The 24236-nt window shown below is 37.2% G+C and overlaps 2 long non-coding RNA genes across 2 annotated transcripts in view; one reads left to right on the forward strand and one right to left on the reverse strand.

The window, feature by feature from the left end:
• Positions 1–24236, reverse strand: part of LOC311434375 — a 57920-nt gene that overhangs the window by 21930 nt on the left and 11754 nt on the right. The window lies entirely within an intron of this gene.
• LOC311434408 lies at positions 16067–18354 on the forward strand. Its single transcript, XR_014691460.1, has 3 exons — positions 16067–16236; positions 17369–17449; positions 17610–18354. It is a non-coding gene; the product is annotated as an uncharacterized lncRNA (long non-coding RNA).

Genomic DNA, 24236 nt, shown 5'->3' on the forward strand with positions numbered 1-24236 from the left:
GATCCTGTTGGCCAGTAGAAAGTTACTGTGTGAAAAGCAAAAGTAAAATAACAATACATAGACAAAATGTGAGTAGTAGGCTTTACTAACTACTTTCATTTCTACAAATAGGGCATATGGATAATAAAAGTCTATTTCCTATGCCCCATGCCTGAAGTGCCATGTGCAAAGGACCAACCCATAGCTGACAATGATTTGAAATATATTGTTTTCATGTCAGCAAGTCTATTTGGGGGATTAAACTGTCCTTCCCAGATGGGCAAGCATTTGGTACTTCCCAAACCTGCAGTCAAAAGTATTCTGAATGCAAACATGAAATTCAAAGAACAGGCAGCATTGGTTTGGACAATAAAATAAGCAGATTAGCCAAATGACACAGTCCTTGTGCTCAGAAATATTGAAGCCTTTACAGGGAAGCTGCTGTTAAAATGAATCATCTGATAATTGTTAACACATGCTGGCACACCACTGCTATCTACTGTTATAAATGCAACAAAAACATCGTATCTTAAGATGTATGAATTGATATTCAATCCCTTTTCATCTTGAGCCATGAAGAAGAAGCATCATAACATCTTATTTGGGACATACTGACATGTAAGAAAAAGCAACAGAAAGACTTAAATAAATATTATTGTGGTGATATGTTTCACTGAGCTTGAGGAAGAAGTCTCATATAAACAGGCAGTTGAATGGGACACTATGGGAATGGAAATCTACAATAAACATCAAAGAACATTAATATTAGTTAATTTAAATAGCTCTACCTAGTCTTTATCCAAAACTCAGGATCCTGTGGGTTGTGCTCGCTGGGAGGAAAAACTGAGTCAGCAGTCAAACAGGATGTCATCCTGTTTGTTTCCAAAGGAACACAGTGCTATTTCCCTCAAGACAGCAAGAACCATTTTCTGTGTTTGCAGTTTTGGGCTCCTTTCAAGCCAGCACTTAGCCCATAAGCTTTCCTTAGTGCCACAGAGGCTGTGCTTTAGTAACTGCATGTCTCCACTGCTCTTCCTACTTCCATAGCATTTCCCCTGCTTCTTTCTTGTATGCACAGTGTCGTGGTTCCGCTCGAGTGGGCAGCTGAGCTCCATCACAGCCGCTCTCTCACTCCCCCTCCTCAAAGAGGAATGGGGAGAAAATATGTGAAAAGGGCTCAAAGGTTGAGATAAGAATGAGAAAATCACGCAGTAATTATTGTAACGGGCAAAACAGACTCAGCATAAGAAGATAGTAAGATTTATTGCTTATTACTAACAAGCTAGAGAAGTGAGATACAAAGGAAAGAAACCAAAAGCACCTTCCTTCCCCATCCACCCTTTTCTACCTCCTCCCCCCAAGCGGCGCAGGGGAACAGGGGAATGGGGGTTATGGTCAGTCTACAGCACTTCTTCTCTGCCACTCCTCAGTCACTCTCGTCCCCTGTGCTGTGGGGTCCCACCCACGGGATACAGTCCTTGATGAACTGATCTGACGTGGGCTTCCCACAGGCAGCAGCTCTTCCAGAACTGCTCCAGATATGGGTCTGTACCACGGGGTCCATCCCTCAGGAGAAAACTGCTCCAACCTGGGTCCCCCACGGGCAGCAGCTCCTGCCAGGTCACCTGCTCCTGCGTGGTCTCCTCTCCACGGGCTACAGGTCTGGCCAGGAATCTGCTCTGGCAGGGGTCTTCCACAGGCGGCAGCCTCCGTCAGTGCACGGCCACCTGCTCCACCGTGGTCTCCTCCACGGGCTGCAGCGTGGAACCCTGCTCCACCGTGGTACTCCATGGGCTGCAGGGGGACATTCTGCTTCACCATGGTCCTCATCACAGGCCACAGGGGACTTCTGCTCCGGCACCTGGAGCACCTCTCCCCCTCCTTCTACACTGACCTTGGCGCCTGCAAGGCCATTCCTCACTCCTCTTGCTCTCCCAGCTGCTGTGTGGCGCAGCGTTTTTTTTCCCTGTCTTAAATATGCTCTCACAGAGGCGCAAAACAACATCGCTTACTGGCTCAGCTCTGGAAAACAATGGGGCCTTACCAAACATGGGGCAGCTTCTAGATCCTTCTCAGAGAAACCACCCCTATGGCCCCCTGCTACCAAAACCTTGCCACATAAACCCACTACACACAGAGACATCTATTTCAATGTGACTAGTTCCCACCCTGCGGGTGAAATGACTCAGGGCTGCATAACTGGAGGAGCTTATTTTGGTACTTGTCCCTCTTAATAAGCTCTTTATTCAATAAAGGAACTCAAGAGCTTCTTCCTGATAGATTAAACTGTTAAGAGCTACAGTTGCTGACAATTCTGTTAACTTTGACTTAAAAGCCTCTTTTACCATTTTTTTTCTTTAACAAACTTGTGATTTTTTACTACTCTTGTTTTCATGTGCCCAAATAGGCATACTTGGAGGTCTGTTTGTTGCATATTGTTCTGTACAATTATGTGCTCAGCAGACATTAATAAGTTTCATGTTGGATATGCAGGAACTTCAGCACCAAAAATCAGTACTTGGTTTTGAAAATATTTGTTGTTGTTTTTCAAAACTCCTGCATTTTTACCGAGGGCATAGAGAAATATTTCTTCCAAAGCTGGAAATGTTTTTGAGTTAACAGTCTCTACAAAACCATTTCATTTGAGACCTTTAACTTTTGTCTGATGTTTCTGGTTTAAGAGCTACATGTTAGTTGCCTCAAGCTATCCAGATGGTCAAATGCACTTGTTTTTTTTTTTTTTTTTTTTTTTTTTTTTTTTATTTGAGGAAAGGATTTCTAAATTAGTTGTTATTAATTGCATTCTTACAGATAGTTCCAAAATGACTTCTTTCTGATTTATTTTGCTGGCATCAGAAAATTTTTATTTTTTTTTGCCTCTGACTTCAGTGTGAACAAGATTTGATTGTTTCCTGGAAATTATTTGTAGCTCTGAGGGAAAAAAACAGTGAGAGAAAAGGGAGGGAGGAAGGAAGGAAGGAAGGAAGGAAGGAAGGAAGGAAGGAAGGACGGAAGGATGGAAGGACGGAAGGAAGGACAAATGAGGAACTTGTGCATACACATCTAGTCTCTCATTGAACCCATACAAATGATGGGTGTCAGAACACATAATTTTAAATTATTTTGTCAGTAACTCTTCCCACCACCACCTCTCAGTTCAACAGCAGTAGAAAGCCACAGAAGAGATAGCAGCACTCCATCCCCATTCTCAAAATTATTCAGACACCTAACTTCATGGAAATATATATTTTTTAAATGTCTAACAACTTTTAAGGTCTCTTTTAAACTTCATGCCTGCTAAGTTAACATGTTAGTGGTGTACAATTCTGGACAAAAATGTACATCCCTTTATTTTTCCTGGGATGTATCCTTAAAATGGTTACCTTGAACCAAACCTTCATACCTTCAATAGAGTGTGTGGATGTGTATCTGAGTGTGCATGTCTGTGTTTTTTTTTTTCTGCTACTCTTAGCATGAAGAGTCAAAGGAACTTGTGTAAATACAGGTCCTACTTGCAGTTTGTACTCAGGAACAAACAATGCCCTGAAGTCTTCTGACTGGAGCACTACTTTTGGCTTTAATTACTGTAGCAGCAAGACCCTACCTATTCAGAAAATAGCTGGAAGTGCCTCAGAAAGGACACTGAAAATCTTTTAAACAAATAAAATATATAAAGAACAGTTTTCTCTAAGCAATAGTGGCAGCCTTCCTAAGAGACTGCTACAGCTGGCTGAAAAGTTTTCAGTCAAAATTTTCTTTTAAGGGAAAATAGATTTTTGATGGATTTTTTTTTTTTCTCGAAAAGCATGTTCTTTCTGGAAAAAGAAAAAAAAAAAAGACTCCTTTTTACTGAACTCTTGTCCAGTTCCTCATGTGATTTCAGTGCTGGGTGCCAAATGCTGCTCTCCTCTCTTGTAGACAGATTTTATTCTCTGTTCTCTCTCACTGTGACAAATATTTTTAAGGCATACATAGTGACTTATGGATATCATAGTGTGTGATTCTCAACAGGGAATATAGGAAAACTTATGCACAAGGCAACTGTAGTGTAAGTTCCATGGAATGCTACAATATTTCTGAATCCAAATATGCTGTTTTCAAAATTAAACTACAGGACTATAACAAAAATTTTCAGTTTCAGGACAAAGGAAATCTACTTTGATGCTTTCTAGATTTCCTCTGGGAAATGCTGGCCAAGAGGGAGTGCTCTGATAACCTACCAGGATTCCCATTTTTGTATGTTCATTTTTGAAGGTTAACTGCAGCTTTCTAATCATTATTCTCACAGCCTTGGAGAGGCCTTTCGTATGGGTTCCCATCTCCTCAAGAAATAGATGTGAGAAATATAACAAAATTCAGTTTAAGACTGAACTCTTCATGAATAAGCCTTCTGCAGTTGTAACTAAGACTAGAGGTACATTTCCCTCACCAGAAGAGCTTGTAGAAGATCTATCAGATTTAGCAGCAGACTTGCTTCCCCCCTCCCATCCTGCCTTCCCACTCTCCCATAACTGTTCATTCCCATTCCTCTGCTGTCATTTCCTAATGCTCATCTGTTCCTCTGTAGTTGTCCTAGTGGCTGTACAGAAACAGGGTTAAAAAGCAAGTCTGCATAGCTGAGTGGGTGGCAAGCTGCAACACAGACACAGAAACAAGCAGCCAGACGGGGGAAGTTACTCTTCAGTTTTGCTGCCAAGTTATTATAAAACTACACCCTAATGTGGGAAGATCCTTGGCCTTGGACTGAGACTCTATTCCATAGGAAAAACTGGGTCGTAGGTACTATTATCTGCAGCAAGACCTTTATGAAACTGCTATATTTTCAGTTTGCTAATTCCAGTGATGATTTAGATGATTTAGTTAATACATTCCAGGTTGTCTGTCCTTTTTTTCTCTCTCTTGCTCTCTCTCTTTTTTTTTTTTTTTTTTTTTTTTTTTGATTATCCATGGTAATTCTCTTGCTATTGCCATACATTTTCAGTACTCCTTAGTACTCCTTTGATCTCTAGCATTCCTCCCATTACTGGGTTGTGTTGTAAAGTTTTCTTGGAGAAGTAAAGCAGGGACAGGAGGTGTGGGCAAGGCATCGTTGAGACCTGAAATTTGAGGCTGAAATTTGAGGTTGAGGCTCAGCATCCTTCCATCATTGACATGTGGAAGAGATGCTGCATAACTTCCTGAGGCTGAGGGGCTGCTCCTTCCACACTAGGGACTCTTCCCCATACACCTCCTCTTACACACATACAAACTCTTCAAAAAGGACACTCAAAAAACAGTTAATTCACATTTATTTTTCTTGTCAATGAGTATCAAGCTTCGGTACGGTACATCAGAGATCACATGTAGATTTTGGGGAAAAATAGCTTTATTTTCTGCTGAGTAGTAACATTTGCCACTCAGTGATTTTCAGTATTGTTGAGACTGAAGTCAAAGCATAATGCTTCATAGCAACTACATGAGGATAGACTTTTTAGAAAACGAAGAAATCATGGCACAGTTACCTGATATAAAGCCTTTGATGAAGCTAAGAATGATATCCACAAGTCTTGAGATTACTGTTGCTGCAGACATGAAGAATGAATCCCTTCCTCAACTCTTCACAGTATTTTGTGATAATGCAGGCATTTGTAAAATGAACAGGGGAGAAAAAAATATCCCTCAGAACAATACTAAAGTTTTTGCTCCATGCATATGTGGCTCTTCATCAGAGCTTCCTATATCTTAAATTAGGCAGGGGCCACTGGTACCTTTGTACTTTGCTACTGGAGGTGAATACACTCTGGGAAATTTAAAACATATGTGAGGAAAGTGCTTCTTTTTTTTTTTATTCTTTGGTCGGTTCCCTTTTTAGAGATGTGTCTAGCATGAATTTTATTACCCTCGTATCTCTCATTTTTATTATGCTTAGAAACAGCCAGGCCACAGAGCAAGAGAATGGTTCTCTGATGTTCTTTTCCATCACTTCCTTGCTCTCCTTTATTTGTATAACATTCTTTTCCTATGACAGTGTTGCATACCACTATCATTTCCACACTCCAGATTCCATATCTCTGCTACACTACACCTTTTTAATTCCCGTAATAAAACATTTGCCTTATACCAGTAAGCCATGTTGGAGTCTTTATTGCTTTACTTTATTTGCTCTGTTAGTCTATAGGCGATCATTCATTTCTACATTTATAGCATTTATAACCTTCAACAGGATACTTAGGAATTAAATGAGAAATGTTTGAAAGGGAAAAATGATTACAAATAATAATAATAATAATAATAATAATTACTCAATGCACAGAATAATTATGTAGAAATAACATGAAAACTGTTGGATATGCAGTGCTCTCCTCCTCATCAAACTCTGGTTAAAGAATAACACTTAGCTTTTACATACATGAAATACCCCACAGCTTATTTCCGTCTCTACTAACTGTACTGCATGACTGTTTCTAGGGCCATCTCACTACTGTACCCAGCCTGAAGAGACAATGTGTAAGAACTGCTGGGGCCGGTCCTCTTTAATATCTTCATCGATGATCTGGACGAGGGCATCGAGTGCACCCTCAGTAAGTTCGCAGATGACACCAAGTTAGGTGCGTGTGTCGATCTGCTTGAGGGTAGGAAAGCTCTGCAGGAGGATCTGGATAGGCTGCACCGATGGGCTGAGGTCAACTGCATGAAGTTTAACAAGGCCAAGTGCCGGGTCCTGCACCTGGGGCGCAATAACCCCAAGCAGAGCTACAGGCTGGGAGAGGAATGGTTGGAAAGCTGCCAGGCAGAGAAGGACCTGGGAGTGATGGTGGACAGTTGGCTGAATATGAGCCAGCAGTGTGCTCAGGTGGCCAAGAAGGCCAACGGCATCCTGGCTTGTATTAGGAACAGCGTGACCAGCAGGGCTAGGGAGGTGATCGTCCCCCTGTACTCAGCTCTGGTGAGGCCGCACCTCGAGTACTGTGTTCAGTTTTGGGCCCCTCGCTACAAGAAGGACATCGAGGTGCTTGAGCGGGTGCAGAGAAGGGCGACGAAGCTGGTGAGGGGCCTGGAGAACAAGTCCTACAAGGAGCGGCTGAGGGAGCTGGGCTTGTTCAGCCTGGAGAAGAGGAGGCTCAGGGGCGACCTTATCGCTCTTTTTAGGTACCTCAAGGGAGGCTGTAGCGAGGTGGGGGTTGGCCTGTTCTCCCACGTGCCTGGTGACAGGACGAGGGGGAATGGGTTTAAGTTGAGCCAGGGGAGTTTTAGGCTAGATGTTAGGAAGAACTTCTTCACTGAAAGGGTTGTGAGGCACTGGAACAGGCTGCCCAGGGAAGTGGTGGAGTCACCATCCTTGGAAGTCTTCAAAAGACGTTTAGATGTAGAGCTTAGGGATATGGTTTAGTGGAGGGCTGTTAGCGTTAGGTTGGAGGTTGGACTCGATGACCTTGAGGTCTCTTCCAACCTAGAAAATTCTGTGATTCTGTGATTCTGTGAACTCTAAATGATAATCTCTGATACATTTAGAACTACAGTCCATCCTTCCCTATGAAGGAAAACACAGCCAAAAGTTTTATTTCATCTACCAGAATAATGGTCAAGCCAGACTGGTGCTCACCAGCTTAATTCAGCTTGAAGGAAATTAGGAGAACAATACTCTATGGGTATTCTTTTCCACTGAACAGAATTTTTCTTTCTTGGTCAGAAAAATTCTGATCAAATTAAGGCTTCTGTTTTTATAACTTTCCACCACTGGACAGAAGAAAAGGAACTGTCAAAGAGTGATTTATCCTGCCTAACATCTGACCTCTCCTTGATGATCTTCATTGGTGCCCATAGACCAAAATCCTAATGAGGCAAACATGCAGAGATGGGACAAAGCTGTGTTTTGGCTTTGGAAAAATCCATCAAAAGACAAGAGAGGATGGCATTATTTGTGGTTTCCCATGGTTTTGGCTATTATTACTTTATTTCATTATTATTTTTTTTTTTATGGGGACTCTTAAAATTTTAGGTGCAATTTTGTCTTTCACCGTGTCGTCTTTCTTGTCTCATAGATTTGCCAGGTGAGGACTGTTTTGATAAAATGACTGTACAATTCCTAGTTTTTGTTATATCATTTAACAATATAAAAATATAAAAATACCTTGGTCCTATTACTGACCAATACTAGAATAGGTGTCCGAACTTTAAGGAATCTATGTCATACAAGTACTTGAATTCTACTAATGTGTGTGTAAGTGTCATTATTAACAGTTTGCATTGTATAACACACATTTTCAGTGGCAAAAAAGGCACTTCATCTTGATGTCTAAATTAATGTATTAGAAGAAAGGAGAAGAATGTCTAACAATTGTTGGAGTCTTATCTCTTCCACTAAGTGAGAGTCTTGAGGACAGCTCTCCTATGAAGCGATTTCACATCTCATTTTCTTTGTTCAAGTGTCAATAAAAGAGATGGCTAAATGACTCATAATATTTTGTGCAAATATATTTTCAAATATTTACATGGCTACTCCCATAGATTCTTAGAATTCTTAGAAAATTCTTAGAAAGCTACTGTGAAAACTGATTTACCTAAAACAATTGTTAACATTCAGGTATATTCTGTGTTAGTCAGCACACAAAATTTTGAGTCAAACATTTCTGCATTGTCTTGCATACATTAGGAGGAGGTTTTCTAACTAACAGAACTTTTTTTTTGTTTGTTTTCATTCATTTTTCCCATATTTTACGTTATTAGTATAACAAATTAACTGTAGTGGTGGGAATGTTCTCTAGGAAAGGGATTTTTAGTAAGCTATTTGTTTCATTGCTGTAACACTGAGAAAGGTACTGGAACCCTATTACAGGATGCAAGCTATAGGCCTTAGAAACAAATAGCAAAAGATATCAAAGAATCGGGGGAAATGTGAAGCATTAAGTTATCTTAATGAGAATAGATCAGGACCCTACCCTAATAGGATTGCCCATCACTTTAACTTTTCATCATTAACTATTTTCAGATTTCATATATCAAAAATATACTAAGATATTGCTACTAGTTTTTTGACAGAGTATGGCTTAAATCCAGACACAACGTTAACCTTGTCAAAGAATATATGAAAGTCACAACCTTGTTCAAATAATGGGGGGAAAAAAGCTACAATTATTTAATTATTGGTCATTTCACTAATCATCTTTGATTTCTCCGTTTTCTTTTAAAGTTTTGCCAGACTGCCTCCTTATTAACACTCTTCTCAGAAAGAGAAACTACTATTAGATGTCATGTCACACCATAGATGTAGATACTCTGACTATAATGTGTATTCAGTACTGTCTCTACCAACATCAGTAGGAGCTTTGCCACTACCATTTAGGATAGTATCATTTTGCACCATTTAGAGAGAAAGAGTGGAGAGCTTTGGTGCACAGACCAGTGTGCATCATGGCATGCAAGGTATGTTGGCTGATGCAGGCTTTCCATAGCAAAGCATCTGTCAATCTGTCTGAATATGGATAAAGACAGAAGAAGTATATCTTTCTTGGTATACTGTTTCATCATTTAAAATCGTGTTTGTAATTACTTTGTTGAATACACCTATACTTGTTATATTCCAGTGGAGAAACATCAAGAATTTTCCACACTCAGTGCAAATGAATGCCTACCTAGGAATCTAGAAATGGAGCTGAACTACTTCAGGAAACTTAAGCTACAGCCATGCAGGTCAATCATTTTCTGTTTGAAAATGTGAAGGCCTAAAATCTGTTAAAAGCAATGTAGTCACCAGAGAGATGTGGGCACATGGTCCCCATAGGACTAACTCAATACAAATCCTGAAGGAAATAAATAGAGCTTTATGACAGCAGTGAAATTCAACAAGTAATCACATTTCTGAAAGCTTTTTATTTTTCTTTATTAAAAACATAAACTGGATTACTTTGGAAAATGTATATAATAGTATTTTGGTGGCAAGTGGTTAAATAGAAATGGAGATTGTGTCTTTTATTATATAAAAGCTGACAAGATAAGGAAGAAAAACTTCAATAAAAATTAGTTCCCAAGAAAACTCTCTGCAGTAACTCTGAACTGGAGGAACTTTTAAGCAATGTATTACTAATTAGGAAAAAATAAATCAAATGTTAGGTTATATGCTATAAACAGTCATCATAATAGCTCACACTCACCAAAATAGCTTGAAAGAATAGCTGAGTGACAAATCATGAGCTGTTTCAGAAATAAAGGATGCATGGTTTTCTATAATCCTCCTGACTTTCTAGCACACTAAAATGCTGAAGAATACAGGCCTTTGTGAACTTTAGCTAGCCATTATTCATTAAAACACAAATTGTCTTTTATGGTTAGTGCTTAATGACATAAATATATAAATATATAAAGTGAGATAAAAAAATAATCAAAGTACACCTGGTTATTATTTGTAAAGACTTAACTGTAAGTTTTTAATGATTAATTTATCTGGCATCTAATACCTTAATAGATCATGAGAAACATCAAGGGAGGAATGTGGTACTGCATTTTTAAAGTCTCTTTCACTCTCACTGAATGATAATAAGCATGGAAGCTATCATTAGTCTTGTTAGATGATGGTTCCTTTAGGAATCTCTTATGTGTTACCTTTTAGAAGGAAGGTCAGAGAAAATCCCCCTGGGAGTCCCCTTGCAGGATACAGCTAACACAAGCGTAAACTGTATGGAAATGGCTAAATTATCTTTAGAGAGACCTTGGTCTTTCACATCAATCAGACCTTTCTGAACTAGTAAAACACATAAGCATCCTGCTGGTAAGACTGTTACTATCCATATGTTTGTCATGACTGTCACAACAAATTTTGAATGAAAAGACCATTGTCATACTTTTCTAGAGGAAAATATGTCTGTCGGTAAATGCTAAAGGTAGGTGTAATTTATTTTAGTAAGAGCTACATGAAATATCAGTATAAAAATGCAATGTTTAAGGTTGTAGTGAAAATCCACAGAGTCAGGAAACATAAAACTTAATGCTGCAAGAGCAACCTCAATGTTACCACTGCGCATATCTTGTATATTTTATGGTATAGATTTTACAGCATAATCAATAATCTATTAAGCTTCACATTTAACAAGAAAACAGGATTACAAATGGAGTATTTATAGAATACAATCAGTAGTTGTTGAAAACTTTGTGGATTTCTTGACTTTTCTTGACTTTGGCTATGTAGACTTGATGTTCTGTATTAAAATTTGCTATAACTTTGAAGATTTTGGGGAAGATGGGAAGAGAAAACTGCCTGCTCCAAGTGGTTTATTGCTTTTTCTTGTCAAATGCAATTTTTAATTTCCCATACCATTAAAGAAGGACAGAAGGAAAGACCCCCCACCCCAAAAAAAAAAAAAAAAAGCACTTTCACACTGGTCTGTTCTTGTCCTACTAAAACAGTTTATGTGGACTAGAAAACAAACCAATAAAAGAATGTTTGCATTTTAACCACAGTGACTGTAAATCTTCTTACTAAAGAAATTTGTTACTAAAGAAATTTTAAATTATACAGTTTTTTTGTCATACAATCTAGCTGAAAATTTGGATGCACTCTACAAAACAATTGGAAATGCAATATAAGATCCTTGGTAACTGTAATGAGAGAGCTCTTTCCAAAGCCACACAGCAGAGTTGGTAGGAAGGATACTTTTGCAATAAAAGTCACAGTTTTGGCCAAGTGCACATTTTCCCTAGGGACACTCTGATTCTCCATTAAGCTTTAATTTTTAATCTAAGTTTTAAATTTCTTCATAATAGCAGTTTTGAACAGTAATTTCAACTTTAACTTAGCTTTACAATTAACACACATGAAATATTACCATTCCTCAGAATTTATTATTTGGATATAGTAATACTTTTGATAGATTATTATATTGCTGTGATAGTTATAAGAACATTCAGGCATTGCAGAAGAAATAATTAATACCTTCATTAAATACCTTAGTGTCATACTCAGATGCTATTATGGCAACCAAGGGGAACTTTGTCACGTGCAATCAAGGTGATGAATAATTTGAGCCAACAAATACCCAGGGCTCCAAATTGCCCTGTGGGAAATAATGAGGAATGCTGGACAGGCTTGTGTGAGGAACTTCACATATGATGCATAAACAGATGTTCTTATGAAACCTTGGCTATCAGCCCATCTCTTTTGTAAGAGTGAAATTCATTTACAGTATAAATGAACTTCAGAAAGCATAGCTTTCTGAAGTTAACTGTAAGCTCATTTTATGGTATACCCCTACTTTCTCTATGTCAACTCCTGTCCTTTCCAACTCATATTTATTGGGTATTAAGGTTATGTTGGCAAAATTGTACAGAGTATGGCTGGCACTGTTCCAAAGGTATTTTTGTAATGGTAAGGTAATTGCTAATTATTACACCAGGCCATGCTGAGACACACCAGAGAACTCTGTTTGTGAGAATCCCACCAATGTTTAAGCATGAAATATCCCTAACAGTCCTCACTGTTATAGCTGTGAAGGTCTTTGACTGTCTCTAACTACCTTTGCTGGTACACTTTTGTCCATGCTTTTTTGGCAGGAATGGAAGCATTCCTGTCAAAAATATTGATGTCTCTTAGGACAGGTGAAGTTTTGAAAATCTGAATTATTTCTTACCTGAAGTAGCAGTACAGTTCTGAACAACTCTCATTTGAGATTCTGATTTTGAAATAATATACTCTGCATGAGAGGTAGTAATAAACTTCTTTAAATCCACTGAACACAATCCATTTTGTACAGCGCTTCATGTCTGAGATACATTTTAGATTCCCTAATTCAATTCTCACCATAGTCAGGAGCATTCCCTTTCCCCTTATCTCATTCAACATTTTTAAAGTGTATCTTTTCTCTTCCAGTCTAAGAGGTGATGGCCATTACATTTTGTTTTGTTTTGTTTCAAAGGACTAGTAATGCTCACAACAATGACTAAAAAAAAATATCTTGCTGGATCCTGTGAGGGATGTTATAAGTAAACTAAAAAAACTATTGAAGTACCAAAGTAAATATAAGTGTTATGTTTAAACTAAAATTAACTTACTGATCAATATCATCTTCTCAACAGTTCTCTTGAATGGAAATATATCCAGGTATGCATAAGGAAATGAGGATGATAACCTTTCCCTAAAATGTCAAGTCTGTTTCATAAATCCTTCTTCTTCAGGAAATCTGTGACCAAGATTACCTCCTTCTAACAGAGGAGAAAAGAATATATCCACAGAAGTTTCCCCCCAGAAGATCTCATAGTACTCTGGCTTTGCTGATTTCTATCCTGCTGTATGACTATTCACATATGTTGCTGCCAGCAAATCTGCTCAGTGAAGTCTTTCCAGTGATTTTCCATACTTACACTCACAGAATGGATACACATGTGCCTGTGAGTTCAAAACACACACCCCTCTGTTTCTGTGGCACCAGGAGGACACCAATTGTCTCCCATTATTTGGTCCTTTTACCTCATTTCTGCTTCTCCATTTACACTTCCCTGTTTACTTCTGTATGTTAAAAGGCTTTTCTTCCATCTTATTTCTCCTGAGATCTAGCTTTTCTCTCTTTTTTTTTTTTTTTTTTTTTTTTTTTGGTGTGTGTGTGTGTGTGTATTCTGTAATTCATTGTTTTATTTTTTTTGTCCAGTTCTCTCTCTCTTTTTTTTTTTTTTAAACATTCATCAAAAAATATTTGTTGTGGCTTTAAAATTTCACTTTATAATTTTCCAATTTTTTGAAATCTGCATTTTTTTTCTATTTCTTTTCTTTTGATTAGCAGCTTCCTTCCTTCCACCTCCAAGCTGCATGTAAGCTGTGAGGGAATTATCATTAATTCTTATGATCCTAGCTACTGCTTATTTTGCCTGTTTCTCTACCCACCTACATTTGTTAGGACTTAGAATCAGGAACAGGAATGACCACCAGAAGAAACATTTTTCTTCATTTCATTGATACTGCCCTATTTTCTATTTTCCTTAGCTAACCATGAATTTGGCTGGTCTCTTCCAGTGAAAATTAAAATAAATTTATTTTGAATTAGGTGTTAATCTTTTGGTCACAAAAGGGAAATTAGTCACTACTAGGTCTTGCACTTTAAAGGTTAATTTGAGCCTAGCATTAATATGGATGAACTCCTGGAGCCAGCAGCTTTGAACAATCTTAGCTTCACCAGTGAGATCCAAGGAACCAAGTCCAGTTCTCCTTCAGTTTATGGCTCTGGAGAAAACTCTATTTTTATTTTTATTTTTATTTTGCTGTTGTTTGTTTGTTTTTAGTCTGCTTGTTTGTTTTGATGAATCTATTGCTTCTCTAGTATCTGTACCTCTTTTACTTATTAGACATTTACCTTGGATGTTAACTCTGCCCATAAAGAACAGTTCTCCACTTCTCACAGGAAGATCTGTTTCCTCTTTTCAGGTCTCAGTGTAGGAATACTTATGTCAAGAAGACTGTTCTGCCAGAGGAGGTTTCCCATGATCTCTCTCTCTCTTTACCTCTCTCCCTCCCTGTCTCTCTCATTTGCCATAAAGAATTTATAAAATATTTCTCCTAAAAGGACTCAAATGCAAAAATCTTCACTTCCCTTTAATGATTCTTACTAGTCAGAGAGCTCAGAGATATGTACTGCTCTGTGTCATTTACTTCAGTATGAGAGAACATGAATCCAAAATTATCATGAGATAATGGACACATTCACAGTGACACAATCAAAGCAGCGGTGCTTTTCTGTACAACCACCAACCATCATATGAGACCCAGAATTATCCTGAAAAAATAATCAGAAATAGAATAGGATAGAATATCTTGACCTGGAATATCCCAGTTCAGGGGATATCCCCCAGATTCAACTTATTTTTCTTGAACACCAACAAAAAGTGTCAGTTATTCATCAAGCTCCAGGATCAGTTTGTTCCTGAAAGAGGTGTCTTTCTCTTGATACTAATTTTTCCTGAGGTTCCCTATGAAACTGAAATGAAAATAATTATCCAGTAGGACTGAATGCGATTATTTTTGCTTCAGCACAGATGCACAGATTTGCTTCTGGTAAAAAAAAAAAAAAAATATCATTGTATCTTAAACTATTCAAATAGGGTCCAATATTCAAATATTAAGAATATTTGAAGATGATTATTCAATAAGGTATACTCCTCTCTCTTAACGTGGAAAGAGAGTAATCAATAACTGAAGAGAATAGCTTAAATATGATTATGTAGGAAGATAAAAAGTTCAGTTTTCCTGGAAATGTCATATTATACAACTGTAGCTGTTTTATCTGTAACAGGAATTTTCTCCCCAAAATTATCAATAAAAAACATTAAGATGTCACTAGTAGCTTTGCCTGTTTAGAATGAGTCTGTGACTTACTAGAAAAACACACACACAAGCAACACATTATGTTTACTGATGGTAGTCCTTACATTACATCTACTTTGTCTTCACTAAGATTTTGTGTTAAAAGTATTCTTGTTTTATCGAGGGCAAAATTTAATATTAGGCAACAGCTAATCATATAGAAAGCTGTGTATATCTTACTTTCATATTGTTACAAAATACATTGAATTAGAATTATATCGACAAAAAACTTAACGTGGAATATCGTTAAATAGTGAAATAACATTTCCTCCATCAAAACCACATTTTAGGTAATCAAAGTTATACAGTGCAAAAAGTTGTGTAAATTTGCAAATAAAACATAAAAGCTCTTCTTCCTCCAATATTTATAACACTTCTTATATGTACTACTATTGGTTCTCTAAAATTACATTTAAATGAATGCCTGATGCAACCTGAACCTGCAATTTAGCTTCAAGTAAATCAGAATATTCGGTGTAAAGATTTAAGGTACAGCTGTTTCTGCCATTCATTTAGGTAATCACTGTACATAAATTTATCCACCATGAAAAGCTTTTATTCATGTTCATATGGTGTGAAAATTGAAAGAAAAACTCTAAATTAATTACCTTTTTAAACAAAGCAATTTAGATTTATCACATGCAGCAAGGGAATTTGTTCACATATCATAAAGCTTCTGTGAAATACAGAAATGAAATATGAGCTAGGAAAAAGGGTTTACGCTCTGCAGAGACTTTAAGATGTGAAAAGCAAATTAACTGTGCCTGACTTCAATCAACATGCTCTTATGAGTTTGGATAAAGTCTACCTGCAGCAGAAGCCTGGTGCCCTATGGACACTCCAGAGGAATGCAGAGCAATGCAAGCCTCAGTCTGGAACCACCGGAGACGTTTCCATCCCCAGGTGCAACTTTTAGGATACAGACATCAGCTGTTGAGGTAGCACATTATTATTTTCCCTTCACACTTTACTAATAAATATCAGTTTAAAGCCATTAGAGTGCAATATGTCTTCCTGAATACAATAGGAAGAACTTACTCTCTTCTGCTCGGAAATGTCATTTTCTTCAACATGAAATAAGTTGGTGGTTATATAGAAAAGCATCGCTGCTTTGATTTCTGTGAATGCTTCCATTATTTCTCATTATGAACCTCAAATTCCTTACTGCATATTCTTGATTATATCCAAGTATACTACCAGTGATTTATTCAGGTAGTGTTTGCCAGCATGCATCCACCTTTAATTTACACTAAGAAAAAGAAACAAAGTCTGATGAAATAATTTGCAGCCTGAAATTGATCTCATGAAAAGAAAATATAGTCAATATATTTTGCCATAAGAAAACAATGCTATAGTTGCCCAAATACAGGGGTGCAAAGATGTTTTTGTTTGCTTTTATCTTTCGAACTTTAAAATGCAAAAATATTTGTTTCTCAGAGAATATAAAATGACTAGAGAATATTATTTAGGAAAGATATATATTTTAAGATCTAATTCTTTATCAGTGTTGTTTCAGCATGCTAACAAAATCAATGCTAAAAAAAATCACTTCCTTTTAATCTGTTATTCTTTTGTTCTGTTAAAGTAACTCAAGATCAATACGTATTGATTCACTCCCTAATTATATTAATTTTACTTTAGAAATTAGGGAGGCCGTAATGAGAATGTGAAGTTACTTGAAGACAGTACATTATACATAGTCTAATTTAGCAGGAGTCTGTGCATGAGATTAATTCATTAAAGGCAGCCAATTATCATACAAACAGGGAAGATAAATAAGATTTCCTCCCTTAATTTGCATTTTATATATTCCTTTGTAATTTTTCAAAGCATAAATGAATTTACAGCCTAACTATACTTTTAATGTATAGCCATTTTATTCCTGGGGCACATAATTGTATTTAATTTTAACCTCTAACTTTTTCTTCTAGGCATAGCATTTCAGAAAAGGAGATCATTGGATCTAGATATGAGACATTTTATGTGACATTTTAATTATGAAAAATAATGAAATGTTAATAGTTTTATCATTCCAGCTATGCTTTGCACTAAACTTTTCTCCTCTTACAGATAGTAAAATGTTCAATTGATAGATAACGACATGACATATCTTGGCTGAGGATCTGGCTCACAAATAAAACTGGGACACAAGTAGGTATCTATAATCAAAAACATTTTTTTTCAGTTGGATAGCTACATATTTTATCAATGCAAATGAATGTCTACAGTGATTTCTTTGAAGGACTTTTTTGTTGTTTGATGAGGTTAAAATTCACCTTATTACTTTTTATTTTATTTTATTTTTCCCCAGGATGATTACCTTCTGGACATTTTTGTACTTTATCCCTGCGTAATTTGGAGAATTTGAAATCTACATGAGATACTTGATTCCTTGTTGTCTTACAGCAGTAGACTGGGATTTCCACTGAAATATCACAGAAGTAATCACCCATGTAATTTATTGTCTGTAAAGGGTGTCAGAGACAAATTATCTTTAAAAGAAACTTACTGTAATATTAGGCAATTTGTAATTCTCTTTAAAACAACAAAAAATCCTTTAGCTAACTGAAGATTACCATTTGCAAAAGACAAAAAATACTGTCATTCATTTTTTAAAGAAGTTGGAAAGCTAACAAACAAAAAAGAAAACAAAACATTTTAAAGCTAGAAAAATAACCGAAGAGGTATACTACTTGACATCCATAAATTATTAAGTAATAGTACTGATAATGGTTCTTGCCATAAATAATATACTCACACAAAAGGTTCGGTCCAGTCAATTTCCTTCCCAACATCCCTCCCCAACTTTTTTATGTTGACCTATGATAAAACTATGTTTGATAATACTTCTCTTCAGGAGCTTTCAAGTTGTAACTACAGTTATGTACTGTGGACCTCGTGGTGGTCCACATGTATGGGTTTGTGGACAAACCCATACAAAATGCAGGTCTTGGGCCAAGGGAAAATGTTTCTTAAGCAGGAAACTGGAGCTGGCGACCAGTTTCAAATATATATATTCACAATAACTCATACTGAAACTGATATTCAGTGTCAAATCCTGGCCCTCTGATGCCAAAACTCAGTGTAAAATATTTTGCTAAAATAAAAGACATTTGGTTTTCAAGAAAACATATATGCTTCTTCACCTCAAGCTAAGATGTCTTTTGGTATGGATTCTAGTCATGGTTTTTGTCAACAAGGAAGATATTAGCTGTCATCAATATATTTGACTGATGCCAGTGGACCATACTGAGGACCTGGACTAGATTTACTAGCTTGCTTGTAAACACAGACACTGGTGCTGAGAGTAACAGAAACAGCTGAAGAGATTAGGCTACCAGTTTTGGTGAAGCAGTTCTTTACTGCAACTTCTCTTTATGCTGCAAGCTCCAGGAAGCAACAAAGAGGAGTTAAAAGCAGTTTTAACAACATCTGGTGCCTTCTTAAATCCAAGCTGCCTTTCTCTGCCAGCAATAATTATCTGCTTCATGGAAAAACATGACCAATATGAAGAATTGTTATTCGTATTGCAAGCAGATTGCTAGACAGATAACACATCATGATAATGATGATGACGATAATGATATATAAATGTTATACACACTGCATTCCTATTACATTCCTGCTTTGAATATAGCCCTACAGAGCATAAAGGAAGCTCCGTATAGAAGTGTTCAGTAAAAACGGGGGATGAGATTTTCAAAAGTGATCAACATCTATTTGTCATAGGATTTTCTACTGTTGCCCATGACTGTAACCACTGAACACATGCTGCAGCAACGGAATGCTTCCACTGTATCTGGGTGCAATTTGAGAACAATGGGAACTGTCATCCCATTAAGCTTTTATTTAATTTCCCCCCCCCACCCCATCCCACTAACAGTCTGAGGGTATATCTTAGCTCAATAGGCTGCAGTAACACGAGGGTTACTGTTAAATGGGAAGCAGGGTAAATTAGCTTGTGCAAACCTTTGAGTTGTGGTGCTCATTCTACCAACAGCACATAGGATACATAAAACAGAGCTGACTCCGTTGTATCTGTGGTCTCTAAGTCTTCACTGCAGCATTATTTTATGTTCTTTGTCAGGGTTTGACCTTACCATAGCCATTTTGTACAGAACTCTTCTACTCCTATGAGCCTATTCCTACACTACTCACAGTGCACATGCCAGGAGCAGTATACTGTAGCAGTAGTACTGTAAAGTATACCTTTAGTCTATTCACCCAAATTTGTGGTGAGAACACACATTCTTTCAAACACTATTAGATCTATGTATGGTCCCTTCCAACTAGTTCTGCCCTTACAAACCAAGAAGGAGTGACAAGACCTCACACTGTTCAGAAGGAAAGAGTCAGGCCCTGCTAAGATCCCTTAGATTTGCTCCCAGAAGTAGCTTCTCCTAAAAGTGAATACAGTTCCACTGATGTAACTATGACTCATTCACGCTAAGATAACTTGAAAGAAAATTATAACTATGTAGTGTGCCGAGGAAAACAGGTGTAGAAAAATTACTACTCTGGTTTTGTACCTTCTGTATCTACTAGTTATCTTCTGAAAAGTAAACTAATTTAGGTTAGACGGGACCTCCAGAGGTCATCCAGTCCAACCACTAAAGGTACTTCATTATTTTTTCTGTAATGTAGATCTGAAAAACGAAACAGCAGGAAAGAAGTGGATCAGTTCGGATGACAGTGCTGAGCAATCTCCATGTTTCTTTCTCTGCTATCTCATGATTGGGAAACAGTTTAAAAAGAAAAGGCAAATACCTTCTTACTATTCCATGCTTTTTTTTTTTTTTTTCCCAGACAAAACTGAGCTATTTTCCAGTAAGCCAAACTTTGTGAGGATGTGTCAATCATTTCTAATTTACAATGTCTAGTTAGTAACTTGAAGCTGATAAATCAAAATTAGCTGACAGTATTCACTAGCCACTTCAAACAAGCTTAGATATTTTTAAAAGGATACTTGACTTATATATAGGCATAATATAACTGGAAATGAGTTAAACACTGGATTGCCGTCAGCTTCAGAAGTCTAGAATAGGTAGAATTGTATTACACATTTAATAAAGCAAGCAAAAGTTCAGTTCCCAAATGAAACTTTTAAGAATTTCACCACAGGCACCTGAACATAGAAACACAATATATCTTTTGTAATTAGAGTTTTATTGCCACAAGAATATTATGTATATAGCTACAACATTCTAAACAATACAGGCACTTCATCTTTCAAACTACACCCCAGTCCTGAAAGAAGCTAGTCACACAATCTGCATTGAAAGCAGCTACAGATTTGGAGTTTCAAGGATGACTATTCCTCCCAAGCATCAACCTTTACCTTCTACCTAAAAATTCTCTTATAGTACCCATAAGCATGTTTTCTAGCCTTATATTTACAAGGGAAGGTGTGAAAGTTAAGTTTGATATATTTGTCAATATTATGCCTTCTCAAAAACCACATTGTGGTTTTGGCAATAACCAACACAAAAGTAATACATACAGCAATGTTTGGAAGAACTACCTACAGCTGAGTGTGAACAAGCCAAGTAAACAATGGCACAGTATAGACACAGCTGAAAGCATTTAATTAGTTTGTGACAATCAGAGCAGTCATGTGAGCAGCCTCTGCTATTTTCCTTTTCCAGCAGAACTAGATCTTGCTCAAGCAAACACACTGTCAAAATACATAAACCCTTTTGCTTGAGATCAAGCATTTAGGAATGCTCTGTATTCCCTAGTCAAGATTTTTAATGACAGAACACCATAACTCTGGAACTTCAGAAATCTATGGGTGGTTTGCTCACTGAATGAGGCACATTTTCAGTACCCAGTACAGCTGGTTTTATTTGCTGATTTGGTCACTTATGTCATGCTAATGTATCAGAGAGATCTTTTCACAGTATGAAGTCCAAAGCCATCTGGGGTTTCAATTTATAGTTGGCAGTATAACATATCTGCTTGGGTTTGTGAGGTTCAGTCTTTGGACTGTTTTAAGACTACTGTTGAGAGCTACGCATTAGGGAGTTGGGTTTGGAGGCATAGCTTAAAAGCTGTCATTTCCATAGATACTAACGGTTTATAAGCTATCTGTCTTGTAATTTCATGCATGAAACCAAACAGCTACCTTTCTAAAATAGGTTTGCCAGAAGTAGACCACTTCTGGTCTACTTGTGTACCATCTTGGAGACCTGTTGAACTCTTAAGCAAGGACCTGATTCTGTACTGAACAAATTGGCAGACAATCTCCACACTCATTCAGCATAAAAAATTTCTGAAACAGAGGTTTCTGAAATAAAAATTGGGCTTTCACAGTCTCAGAACAGTTAGAAAGGCTGCTTTTCTTTTTTAATGTGCAGGTCTTGTGTACGTTTCTTAAATGCAGACCTACTGAGGGAAATCATGTTCTTTCACAAATTAGGTAAAACAGCCTTATGTGACATGTAGCTTCAAAGCCACTGAGGCTGAGTGGCTCTTCTCCTGCATGACTCCTTCCATCAATAAGCTGTCATGCAAAAGGCAGGCACTAACTTCTTTTCACCAGCTTTCCAAGAAAACAGTACACAAGTTGCACACCAGGTGGTGATACTATTGTTTCTGTCCAGGGCATACTCTGGGTTTCTGGCAAGCCTTCATGGTTTATGTGCATATAAAATCTCAACTTCAAGCAGGTGAGAGGGCTTCCTGAACCTGTGCCTAATATACATCAACTGTATGATCATGGATATCTGTGCCTGAGTGAAGAACAAGTCACTAAAAAAGGGAGTTTTTAGGGATGTATGTCTTCCTCCAACACACAACTTCATGAGTGCTCCTAAAAGATCCTACCACAAAAGTAAAACCAAAGTAGCCCAAATCTCTGCTGAGGGCTGTTTGAAATAACCAAAATAACCTGCTTGGCTTTCCTGTTGCACATGCTGGAAGAGTTCCTCAGTCAGCTACAGCTGACAGGCAATTAGGAAATTGTTCCTTACTATTTCACAAGCTGTCAGTTAATGGCTCCCAGCTGAAGCACAGACACTGACTATGCAAGTGCTAATGCTGCTTCACTAGAAACCACTGAAGGAGCAAAGCTGAAGACAAGAATTCACTCAGAAACAGGCAGGAAAGTTACTGTTAAGAAACAGTGGCACCCAGCTCTGATACCTAAGATATCTTAGAGGATTTGTGTCCACCTCCAACAGTTGTTTGCAGGGGACGGGCTGGTGGAGAAGCATTAATGCAGTGAGTTCAGCTGGAAGCCATTAACTTACAGCTGAGAGGCAGTAAGGTGCAGTTTCCTAAACTGCTTCCCAGCAATACCTCTGTGAGCATTTACTTTTCAAGACAGAGTCAAGCTGATAACATAAGACTAAAAATTAAATTGAACTTGCTGCATGCCAAAATCAAATGAGCAGGTTGGAAGTACTCATATGCTTGGGAATAAGCAAGAAGTAGTTTATGGAGCTGTTTTCTATTACCTCTCAGCTGCTTGATCCTGGCTTCCAGCTAAGACTGTGAGGATACATGCAGTCCCTTTGAAAGCAAAATCAAACAGGTGAAGACAGGGCAACCCATTATGTGTGTTTCAAAAACACCATATAGGTCCCCACATTTGCACTTCACAGTAAAAATTGTTGAGCCCTATTTCAGAGCTTGAGCACATGCATGTTTCCTCCAGACCCTCCTCTATACTCCAGTCCTGAAACATTTTCTGTTTGGGTGATGAAGACAGTGAACAAAAAGAATATCATTTGGATACTGATGTGGTTATTTAGACAATGCAGACTGTCAATAGTCCTTCAAAAATTATTTGAGGGATTCTTGGTCTGCGTGGTTTATTTCTGAGCATGTTTTGATACCTTTCAGCTCTAGCTTTTCTCCTTTGGTGTTTAAGGATGGAAGGCATTCACTGCAGGTTTGCCAAACCCACTCCTAAAAACAAACTGTAGTAGTGACACTGAGTGACCTTAAGAGGTGGACAGAAATCACTCAGTTGACTTCTGAAAGCATAAAATAGACATTTATTTTGTCTGAAGGATACATGACAAATTTGACATTGCCTTATAGAGAAATTATTTTTTTCCCCTTTAAGATGACCAAAAAATGAATACTCAGTTTCAGACCTGCAACATATTTCTGAATGTAAGTAGGAAATATCAAAGCCTTTTTGGTTTCTATATCAGTCTTCTCAACAGATACATATCAGACAGTTTTAATATGCTTTGCTCCAGTTTCAATTCAAGAATATTTAAAAAAATGTCTTTCCTATTTGCTTGATTGGAATTATTATTTCAGTGATGTTTAGTTTTACTACATGAATATATATAATACCTTGTTTAAATGTTCCCAAATAATATGATGAAAAACTCATACTTATTTTAGAGAAGATTTTAGGATAGTCCATCAGTAATAGAACATTTCAGTTACAGCACAGCTGTACTTTCAAACTAACTTTAATATAACGAATTCTTACTTCTTGCTTTTATGGTAACAACTGCATGCTCAGAACTTTGCAAATAGATTTAAAGTTTTTATATTAGTGCTTAATTAATTGGTTTAACCAGTCAACTACAGGGTTTTCAGTGCCTATTCCTGTATTCTGCAATAACTATGACAATATGAATACAAGTTTTATGTTCTTCACTAGCAAATTAAGGCTTGCTATGTGAATCTTAACATTGAATTAATATGAATCTTAATACATTAAACTTTCTTCAAGTATATTTTCACCTGAGGAAATTTTTTTTCTGTACTATTATGTGTACTACTAAAAAATGTATACAGTAAAACTTATTCTAGATGGGCCTTTGGTCTGAACAGCTGTTAGATGTTACCTTCCTAATTTTAAAAACATTAATTTTATATAAAATTAATAATTTTATAATTATTATAAAAACATTAATCAAAGAGCCCATTTGTTCTCAGTGTGCCTACTCTGATTTTACCAAAAAATCCACTA

The sequence above is a fragment of the Aythya ferina genome (genome assembly GCF_964211825.1).
Source record: "Aythya ferina genome assembly, chromosome: 3".
In the NCBI taxonomy this organism is placed as follows: domain Eukaryota; kingdom Metazoa; phylum Chordata; class Aves; order Anseriformes; family Anatidae; genus Aythya; species Aythya ferina.